The following is a 12,477-nucleotide window of genomic DNA, read 5'->3' on the forward strand; positions in this document are numbered from 1 at the left end:
CCTTGGGCTTGTTTTGGATAACTTTGTGTTGCAGGAAATTTCTCTGTTGCAACTTCTATTGTACTAACAGTATGTGATGCAGGGGGAGTTAGTCATTTCTGCAAAGAGAGAAAATCTCATATGCAGGGGGAGTTCTTGTTAAATATGGATTCTGACCAATCTATGCCAAAGGGGGAGATTGTTGGCGCCATATTTCCGACCATTGAAGATCGAGGAAATCCGCCAAGTTTTGGAATTAAAAGATTGGCAAAGATTTGTTTTCCATATTTATTTTGGAATTTATTAGAGTCCTATTCTTATAATACTTCTATTAGGACTTAGATTTATTTCCATGTATTTCATTCTAGTTAGGTATCTTTTGTACTTATCTAGAATAGAAGTAGAAATCAACTAGGATTCTATTACCTAGTTAAATAGATTTCTTGGGGTTCAAGTTAGGTCTTAGGGCTTATTTTCGTGGCTATATAAGCCTCCAAGACATACAAGAACCGTGGGCATTATTTGGGAGAAAAACCTCTTCATAGCATCGAAGTTTTGCCAAGGCGTTCTGCGGAGCAGGACTGTGCCATCGTTGCACAGTGCCAACATATACAGATTTGCTGTATAGATCGCAAGGGAGATCAGCCGCGTTTTCTGAAGGGAGTTCAGGCTTGAAGAAAGTTCAAGGCACGCGGGTGGAGCTGCTGTTGGAAGAAACACGAAGTTCGAGTTGTGTACAAGAACGGCATATTACATAAAGAGGGAGTCTTTAGTGTTTTTAATAAGTCCTATTAATGTACACTGTAAATCTGAACTAGTGAAATCGTGTTTGCAGGTCCACGTGGATGTAGGGCACATTTGTGTCTGAACCACATTAATTCCTTGTGTTCATTTATTTGCTTTAAGTAGTTTATAACTGTGTTAACACAAGAATTATAGTTGTAACTGAATACTGTTTCCACAACTTAACTGTTACAACTTAGGTTAATTGATTTCTATAGGCATATAAATCAACACATACCTCTCTATATTGTCTGGTCTATATATATATATATATATATACACATTAGTTTTACAATGTTTTCTCGTGCAATTACAATTTCACTCTCAACTTTAGTTTATGGGTAATATATATGAACGTTAGTACTTAACAATATTTTAGCCAAAAAAAAAATAATTAAAAGGTCACTATCTCCTTCATTTTTCTCAACATAATTCATCTTGCAAATAGTACTTTGATGACTATTTAAGCAATTGTTTAGCTTATTTTAATATTTTATTAACTTGATCCTATTGTTTTTTAAAGTTATAATGGTAGAGAATTTTTTTGTAATTAAAATCTATTATGGAAGCATGTTTACGGAGTTTGAATATGTTGGGAATGTGACTTACATTGAGTGAAATGTCTATCCTGATTTGATGTCCTATGTTTAGATATTTGGTTTGATTAAAGAAATTAGATATCCAATTGCTAATGTGGTTGGTTATGTTGCTATATGAAATTGAATTAATGATAACAACTAGAGTTGAATATTGTAGTGAAGTTAAGAAAAAAAAGAGCAAAAATGAACGAATTTCAAATGAAGAAATGAGGAAAAATAAAGATAACAAAATAAGGGATGTATAAGCTTTGAACATTTATACAATAGGGGTAAAAAGTTCAAAAATAGACAACACGAAAGTCGTATGTGATGTCAACATATTGAAAAGGAATACAAATATGAGGGTGCATTTGCTACATTTCGTAATTGAGCTGTGTATTTGTGACACAATCCATAATTTAGGGGTGCAAAGTGAATTTTGCACTATTTTTTTTATGATTTTATTTACATTATTTTTTGTGGCGGCGGATATATATGCAAGTCCATTCTTTTATTAGTTCAAAACCTCCCTGATGTTTCTTTATGTCTTACATCGACCCCTTTACTGTGTGATTTTTCACCGAAATCTTTTTTATTCCATGGAATATTTTCTGTAAAATGTCAATTCTACCATTACAGACGTGGTATATCTTTATACTAAAAAGTTGTGAATGTATTATTTAAGAAGAACAAAGATTCCATATAAATGCCTCATTAAGGTAATTTTTGTCTTTAAAAATTAGCATAACGAAATGCCACGTCTGCAGGGGTAGAATCGACATTTTTTGGAAATATTATTTCGAATCAAAAAGATTTCGTGCAAAATTACACCTAAAGGGGTTGACGTCAGACGCAAAACAAACATCATGGGAATTTTAGTAATTATGGATAGAGTGGGATGCTATTTTTTATAATTTAGCATAAATTTAGGGGGTTTACATAATTTATATAAAAATATGTGTTGTCATTTTGTTTCTTTCTCATGTGAAGGTGTGAATATGAGAATGTTGATTTGGACATATAGAGGAATAAAAAGACAAAGGTCATAAGGTTGTTTATGAGTAGACAAAATCGAAAGGTGCTCGGCAGTTTGCCCAAAAGAAACCATTTTTTTAATATAATAAAAGATATTTGTGAAATATTTCTTATTTTTAGGGGTAGATCTTATCGATGATTGAATCTCGATTCTGAACTGAGTTGACTCAGAACCGATCATGGTCAACGAGTTAAGAACTTATTCATAGGTCGACTGACCAATTATGAGTTAAGAACTATCGGTCCAATCACTTGGGCTATGTTTGGATCATGGATTTCGAAATTAAGAAAATGAAATGTAAAGGAAAATGAAATCGAGGATTTTTCGATCACAAAATATGTTTGGTTTCTAAAAAAAATGGTTATGAAAATCTCGATTAGATAACGTGCGATGTCCGACGTCCAGGTTTTCTTTTGCTTTTACGCATTTATTTTCTTCAGAAAATAGTTTTTCTTTAATTTAGTCTAATTTCTTTTCATTTATTCATCTAAATTATTTTACAGTTTGCACCGTATTTTACATTCTAACCAAACAACATAACTATTTTACCCAATATTCAAAACCAAGCGTTAATTTTTTTTTGGTTTTAAAATACAAATGAAAATAAAAATTAAGACTATCCGTCGATTGACTAGTAACCTTGAACTGTTTTGGAAATCAACTTGTTTCGAGTTGTAATCTTAATCGTGCTTTCCCTCAAACCGCAATTTCAATATATATATTTCGTTCCTTCAGATGATTGCATAGAATTATGAATTTCGAACTTCAACACGAATTAACAATTTTTTATGACGTAAGTTCGCCTAAATATTTATCTTCTAAAGTTGATACATGCGTTGAATTGGGATATTCGCCCCATGTGACATCCAACCTATGGTAGTAGATTTGGTTCGATTATTTCTAATTAGGCCTCGCTTGATTTTTTTTTCCTTAAGAAAAACAACGCCCGATGAGGGTGGCGGTTGGGCTGAAACCCCTGCGTATCTATAGATAAAAAATCAAATGAGTGCATAATGAGTTTTATACGGTCGGTAGGATTGTTAAAATTGATAGGATTAATTAGAACTATATATATTATTCATGTATATTATAATATTTGATTATTTTATTTTTGGACTCATTGTAGTATCGTGTAATGTTTATATTATTAGTTATTATTTGAGAAGAAGAATATTTAATTTATAAAATATTCAAAATGACACTGTTTATTTGCATTATATTCTTGCATCACATGTTCGACAAAATTTTCAATTAATCAAGTAACATGAATACTATACAGCCAAATGATTTTAATTTATTGTCTTATAAAAAATGATTTTAATTAATTGTGTGAAAAAACTATTGATTGATAATTAATTAATCATGAAGATTTAAAAGAGTAACAAATAAGCTATGGCCATAAAATTATGATGATTACTATGATTCACGTGTGGGCATGCTCAAAATGCAATCACGACAAAAATATATATTGCAATTTATAGTACTTGGCATGTGACAAAGAGTCATCATGTTTTTTTCTTTCTTTTTAAATTTTATTTATTTATTTATTGTATTTTATTATTTTATATTTGTTCGTCGGTATTGGTTTGCATATATATGAAAATACATGCAACCAACCATATAGATGCAATAATGAAACCATTTCAATCCTATTTATAAGTGGTAACAAATTATATATCTAGTGAATTTCAATAACACTATGAGCGCAATTGGTTGAGTTTTGTAATCTGAAAAAAAATTGATTAATTTCAAACCGTCTGATTAATTATGTATGTTTTTGTTAGAAACAGTTTCATTCACCAAATTCCGGGTGATTAGATGTTACACTTGATTATTTACAGTAAATGAATTTCAACGGTAGATCTAAGCATAATCTCATACACACATATGTATATGTGTGTTTAGTGAGTGGTTATTCAAATCTACAGTTGAAATCATCCAATGTAAATAATAAGGAGTTGAAAAATCTAACTGCCCCGAACTTTAAACCACGCTAATTTCATGACAAATGTTGTTACACAATTGCCATATAATTGGTAAAATTGTATTCTTAAAGCGTACATCAATTGCAAGAGTATAATTTACTTATGGATTTAATTTTCATATTTCTTGTTAAAAGTATTGAACTAATTATTGAATTCATTTGTCTTAAGCGAAAGAGATTTTATGTGTGACTCCTTTAGATTTGGGGTGTTTGCAAAAGCTTTTGTAGATAGAAATTGGTGATTAATCGGAATGGAATTTTCAAATTCCGCCAATTCCATTCCGAAAATATTAGAATTAGGAACATTATTTATCATTCCAATTTTTCTGAATATATTTGGAACGGAATCGGAGTGATATATAAAGTTACCGCAAATTTCAATTTTCGATCTGATTTGAGTTCCGTATTATTTCTATAATTTTTCGAGATATATAATATAATTTTATGGATACGATTTCTAACCCAACCATTAAAATAATACGAATATTCCATAATTGTGCTAGAATTACTCCAAAAGACAACATCACAACATCACAACTAAGATCTTGATCTGATTCCAATACAAGAAAAAAACTCCGTTGAATGAACAGACAAGCAAATGGGAATCCACTTTTGCCGACAAATTCTTTTGCCACACTCTATTCCACCTATACATATATAGTAGGGTAAATTACAAACACCCCCCTAAGGTATGGTCAATTTACGAAAAAACCCCTATTGTTTGAATAATTACATCTACCTCCTCAACTATGATTTTTTCTTACACCTCCCCCCTTATGGTGTCAAATTCAACATAATCATCTAGATTTTGTGGAATCTGCTCTAGTTTGTACTCGTTTTGTGTAAAAATACAGTTTCTGATGCACCACAATCTGATATATACAAGCAAAAAAACACATATTATGATCATCTTGCTTCAAAATGTATAGATCAAATGGGATAAAACGGGTACAAATGTGATAATATTCCATATAATCTCGAAGATTCCACTAAACTCGAGGAGTTGAGGGGGTGATTGTAATTATCCAAACAAGAGGAGGGTTTTCGTAATTTGACCATACCTCAGGGGGGTGATTGCAATTTACCCTATATAGTATATATATTATATATAAACTGAAAAAAATAAGTAGAAAACTACAAAAACAAAAAAACTAAAAAAAAAAGTACAAAAACAAAAACAGATTGATATGAATTACGTTGCCCGAAAGTTTTAGATGTGTCCAATTTCTAATGAGGCTTCTTGCAGAAAATATGGGCTCAATGGGCCCAATACTTCACCATCGGCCCAAGCATAGAAAAGCATATACGAGGTACGTGGCAAACCGTCGGAGACCATCCTTCAGTTTCGTTGCAACTTGCAAGAATACTAATTTTTTTTTTTATGTTTTTATTTATTAATATTGATAATTACAGGACAACAATGTGTATGTATAATATTATTATAACTGCCAAATAGTATATGAATCTTGCATTAGCATTTAAGGGATGAAGTTACATATAGTAATACCACGTAGAATGACGATGTCGTTTACAATATGCTTACGGAAGATAAATAAGTCCGACTTTTCCACTCTAATAATCTTAAATAGTTGTTATTGTACTACCTTTAAGCCGCTATTCTCTCCCCCCTAATATAATTAGGAGGAACGAAGTGAATATCGAATTCGTAGTAGTGGAGGTAGGACATGTCAAGGGGTGCCATCGTAGCATTATTGGCCCCTTTATAATTTGTTTTAATGCATTCGGACCCCGCGAACTTAAAATCCTGACTTCGCTAGTGCAAGTTCATAGATATATACGTATTTAATTTCATTGTAAACTAGAATTTGGCGAGCTGTTTTTTTTTTCTTCTTCAAATTATCCATTTCTCATGTGGTATCCCAATTCCGGGTGTTGGTTTTGTTAGATTATTGTTTGTCCGACATCAAAAGTTATAACGTCCATGCACCGTCTATATGTTTCATTATAAACTAGAACATGTCGAGCTGTTTTTCTTCAGGTTATCCATTTCTCGTGTGGTATCCCAATTGGGGATGTTGGTTTTGTTAGGTTGATGTTTTCCGACATCGAAATATATAAGGCTAATGCAATGTTATATGCTGAATGTACACTCTCTCGTATTGGGGCAGAGTGTAGGTTGTTGTTTGTCCCACATCAAAATTTGTATGGCTCGTGTAATGCTTATATGTAGAATGGTCACCCTCTCTTATTGCACTAGCTTTTAGAGATGAGTTCTACCCAAATTCATAATAGGTTTGTAATCGAGTAAGTTTTATTTTAAGTTTCTCCACTATTACGTAATAAAATCGAAAAAAAAGTTTTTATCTATTTGGAAAACCGAAACCAAGACTAGGAGCTTACAAAACCCTCTTAGAGTAATGAAAAAAATTCATAGTCTTGGTTTTGGTTTTCCAGATATATAAATTTTTTTTTTCGATTTATTACATACAATAAAACAGTGGACAAACATAAAATAAAACTTATTCAATGAACTTATCAAATATTTCACTTTTTCTGGTATAGTAAAAATAGTAGGAGTATAGAAAATATTTCTACAATATCGATCGAATCTACAGAGATATTAGTTTATATATAATCCAGGATATTGATTGATTCCTCATTTGTTCTAACTTAGAAAGTACCCATGGATACCAACCAGGAAATTTGATATTTTATGCACGCCTTCACAATTTCCAGTTCGATCAATGTTAACGACAAATTATAAGTTCCTAGTGAATATAAACGAAAATAGAAGCAATCAGTCTAAATAATGAAAGTAAGATGCAAGAAACTATTTCTTGATATGTAGATAATTCAATATTGATAGATCAAAATATGGAGTCAAGAACTAAGTCATGCAGAAAAAAATAGATAAATATAACAATGCTATAATGAAAATGAGATATTTGGGCTCTCTTACGTGGAGAATTTTGTCTTAAAATCCGAAGACCAAAATTGAAGGCCATTTTAGGGTTATTGAGTTTATGTTTGAGTTGGATTATCCACTTTCTATCTATTTTTGTACCTTTAGAGATGGAGTGCATTTCTCCATCCGTTTCTTTCTCCCGCAACATGTAAATTTTTGTCTCATTCAATTTGAGTCGGTCCGATTTAAGTGGAAGTCTGATCTTGACCGTCCATTTTTTAGACAATCTTGACCTCTCATTTCCTCCAACTTATATACCGAAACCGACTAAAACCCTAACCGTTTTGTTGACTCTGTCGCTCATCCCCCCCCCCCCCCCCCCCCCCCCTCTCTCTCTCCGATTTATCCATAAGTTAGTTCACCCTGACAATTAAGGATATTATGTGAAAGCTATTGGCGACCAAAGCATACAATTTTAGGCCCAACAGGTTCTGAAATAGAGTAGGAAAACTAGACGTAAAGACAAAGTCCAATGTAAAGCACTTGTACATGCATAGGATATTTTGAAATATGTAAGATGTTGTCACCAATTCTAGAGAGTCCGATTAACTATAGCGAAACATATTCACTATTTTTTCGTTTTAGAAGGTACCTCTCCATTGTTCTTTACCTTATAGAAGGTACCTAGAACATTAATGTTACTCTACATCCCAACAAGATGATTGGATCAATTCCCATCATCCATTAAGAAAGTGGAATAATATAAATAAGATTAATATTTTATTTGTAAACCAACCAAAAAACACATGTAAATATACTTAGTAAAACCTATATATTCAGTACTTATAAAATAACAAGTACTATAAAATAGAAAATAATCAGATATAATAATTTATAAGAAATTCTACACACCGACTGAAGTAACATTGTCCTTGTAGGTTTTAACCTGCGGATACTGTAATATTGGAAGACCATGGTACACTTCGTTGGTACTCGTTAGAAAAAATCGTGCACCTAATCTCTTGACATGTTCTATCATGTTCAACGTCCCCACCAAATCCATCTTGATGGTTTTGATGAGATTTTGCTTGTATTGAACATGCGCAATAGGGCAAACTAGGTAATAGATTTGGTCAAATTCCAACAACAACAACTTAACGATCAATAATGCCCTATTTTAAATTTTTTGTATCATATTTTCCCTGAGCTATCTATATATCTGTATGTAATTTTTGTATTATCCTTCATAACTTAAAACGTAGATAATTTGCTAAATTTTATTGCTTATGTGGAGATTGGGGAATCAAACAATTTCCAAAATAAGTCTATAAATCCCAAAAACATTTGAGATTGCAAATAAGGTATGGAGTTAGCAATTAAAATCAAATGTAATAATACATAGTCATAACATGTATAAAGAAAAAATTAAATCAAAATTCAAAATTGGCCAAAAGAGTTAATTGAAACCGACTATGGACGTACATGTGGCACGACAAACACAAATCAGGAGATAATAGACATTCGCATCCATGTCCTAGAAAGTGCAACAAAAGCAAAGTTAACCATAACTTTTTTAGGTTTTTTTAGGTCGTGCTAATTTGTACCCACTAGTGAAAAAATTCACTACCAAATGAAAATGAAGAAAACACACATAAAAAAAATAGTTCACATAAATGAATTTATAATAAACTAAATACTGATTGAATTAACATTGCCATGGTAGGTTTCAATCTGCGGGTGCTATAATATTGCAGGATCACCGTACACTTCGTTTATGCATGATAATCCTAGGAAAGCTGACATTGGGGGTCGATATTATAAGGGATGATCCAAACACGTTTTTTTAGTGCTTTAGCATATCGATATGGCCTCCAATAATAATGCTGAAATTTTGCACTAACCGAAGGCTTTTCCATATTAACACAACTAAAATTTTAAATCTTGTTATTGAAATTGACTCAGTGTTTCGGTGATCAAGGATGAACAGGATACCAAGTGAGCTAACTTCATTGCTAATGAATTCATGGACGGTATTGACTAGTAATTTTGATCGGGTGAAGATTAACTTTTGCTACAAGGAGTCAATAAAGGGTCTAGCTAGGCCCCCGAGTATTTGGCTGATAAAGAGCAACTACATGGGTGAGAGCACCCGGAGGCTCTCGTGGGCAACAATCACAATATCATCTCCGCCAGATAGGCGTTTTTCTCGATTTTTATTTTGTCAATAAGTAGGAGTTTTTCCTCAATATGCACCAATCTCTTGCAAAATTTGATAGTGAGAGAACCATGTTTGATGATTCGGTTAATGATAATCAGAAAGAAAGGTTTATTTAATTCTACATCTGGTGAAATAAGTTCGGTGATTATTAATTGTTGATATGCACGTAATCACACATACACACATGTGTATGTATGTTTAGTGGGCGAATTATTTCACCACGTCGACAGTTAATAATCACCCGGTGTATTTTACTGGGTGCAGCATCTCATTGAACCGTAGACCTGATGAATAATGTGCGACTAGCTAATTCCTATTTTTTAGCTACATATAACTGAAATACTAATAGTGAGTGAAAATCAAGAATGCTAAGTATTTTGGAGATGGAAAGAATTATATTGAAGTGATGTGGTCATATGTTTATAATTTGGCGGCGGTTATATGTAAGCCCATTATTTTATTAGTTCAAACCCACATAAAGGGATTTATTAGTTCAAGCCCGTAAATTAATCTAATTTTATTATATCAAGACCAAAGAGGACCGAATATACCCTTATCCGCAAATAATACCCAAATACAAATAAACCCTATTTTTTTATTTGTTCAAGACCAAAAAAAACAAAAAAGAAAAAAAAAATACGCACGACAGCAAGACTGTCGTCAAGACTGCCACACGACCACCACCACCACCGCACCATCACCACAACCGCACCACCACCAACAAGTAAGTCCCTTTTACTAAAATTTTGTTTGTACATACAAAAACATTAGTCGAGCATCGATTCTTGATAAATATGCGTGGATGAACACTAATCTATACTTATTTCTTGTTGGGTTGCAATAATTTAGGCGATTTTGAAAAAAAAATGAGATTGAATTTTTTTTTTTTTATTCTTTGTTGGTTTCGATATCGGTTTACACAGACCGATTTATTAAACGAAAATCGGCGTCATGATGTCGACATTTGTTAACCAAATCGGCTATACAACGTCGATTGTACAAATCAAAAATGGCGTTGTAATGTCGATTATTGAGTACAAAATCGGTTTTAGTATACCGATTTTTTTCGGTTTTTTTTTTAAATAATATATTAAATATTTGATCAATTGATTTTTTTTTAAATGTTTTGCAGTGGAATCTCAACCTCCTCGTGTACCGCCGACCGTCTCAAACCGTAAACGAAAGGAAATTGCTCAAAAGAGCAAGGTGGAAAAGCCAAAAAAAAGGTGTACCCCTTTTAATCCTCCCGGTCAATGCACTCGGATTGATGAAGGTCCTTCTTCAGCAACAACTACAACGGTCCCACACTCGCTCTATCCGCCCCACCGGCCTCGACCGTGGAAGTTGGTGCTTCGAGTAGCCAACCGAATGCACCGCAAGGTCCAAAAATAGCAGATTTGATCCCAAACTTCAAGGATCACGTTTCTTACCGTATTCTTTCCGGAGACGAGCGCGAAGATTTCAGAACCCATAGCCATACGAAGAAGTTGGTTACTTGGGTGTGCGCGCCGTTCATTTCCGAGGCTGTCTTGAGGGCCGGTTTGATGCCACTTGTCTTCATTGTACAATGTTATAGATGGATATCTATTGAGGGCATTTGTGGAAACATGGCATCCTACCACATGCACGTTTCATTTGCCTGTTGGGGAGACCATCACTCTCGATGATGTCAGTACACTGATAGGGCTTCCAGTTCTTGGTCGTGCGGTAGCTTCGAATCGATTGCGACAATCTAATACGTGGGGAAAGACGTATGTTGCAAAAATGCTAGATGTATATCCTGATTCGGAACCTATGAGAGCTGGGGAGAGGACACTGAAATTGGGATGGTTACATTGGACCTTCGTCAAGATTACCGCGAAGGACTATGAGATGAAAAGGTTATACGCTACCAGGGCGTATCTTTTGTATCTCTTAGGTTGCACCATTTTTGTGGACATAACGGGCTCGTTGGTTAGCATTGAGTGGTTGCAGTTCCTTGAGAATGTGGATACTATTGGCGAGTATACTTGGGGAACTGCGTATTTATGTTTCTTATATTGCGCGTTGTCAAAAGCGCCGAAGGCTACAACTGCGCAACTGAACGGATACTTGACGCTCTTTCAGGCGTGGATTTACGAGAATTTCTCATCCTTCAATCCAACATTTCGGTCACAGTTTAAGGGGTACTTGGCCAACCGATGGGTGTACCCGAAGAATTCGAAGACAAATGTTGAACGAGCACGACATTTGCGTTTGATGTTAGACGAGTTGAAACCGGATGAGGTAAATCGTCAATTGTTTGTTAATAATTTTTTTTTTCGATTTTTGAAGGAGTTAATGGTAAACATATTTGCGCAGGTTATATGGGACCCATATTTCGAACTTCGTGAACATTTTCCGATGCCCGAATCGGCGTGGTTCAACGGAATGTTATGTTGCTTGGACTTCTTGCAGTCATACCATCCAGATAGGGTTTTGCGCCAGTTTAGTCGGGTCCAACAAATACCGGGGTGTCCCGACATGTCCGAAACTATGGCGAAGCAATACATGGCGAAGAAATACAGGTCACGTGATAATTTTGAAATGGCGTTTGTCCCATTCCACGATTGTTTATTCGATCGATGGGATGAGTGTTACTTGGATGCCGAGGTGAGATCGACTCCAGTACTTGATGGGCAACCCGGTACGTCTTCTCCGTATATGGATTGGTTTAGAGAGCGCACTATTACTCGCCTTAGTATCGCTCAGGCATCTCGACCACATGCACCACGATCCAAAGCAGCTCGACCACCGCAAGACGTTGGGCTGGATCCACCACAATCGAGGGAGATAAAGATCTTTGACATGGTTAAGGGAACTCTCACCAACGTACGTCAAATGGACGTTAGTGATGCTTAGTGCAATGTGGGCGACGTTGAATGATATCGTAGCATTATTTGATGAGACCCCATCGACCGTCCTACCGTCATCATCAGCTCCTCCACCGACATCTTCAGCACCGCCACCATCGGCACCATCTTCGACAGTGGCTCCACCTGCAGACCCACCACG

Source organism: Erythranthe guttata, chromosome 2 (genome assembly GCF_056151865.1).
Source record: "Erythranthe guttata isolate IM_541 chromosome 2, IM_541, whole genome shotgun sequence".
Lineage (NCBI taxonomy): Eukaryota > Viridiplantae > Streptophyta > Magnoliopsida > Lamiales > Phrymaceae > Erythranthe > Erythranthe guttata.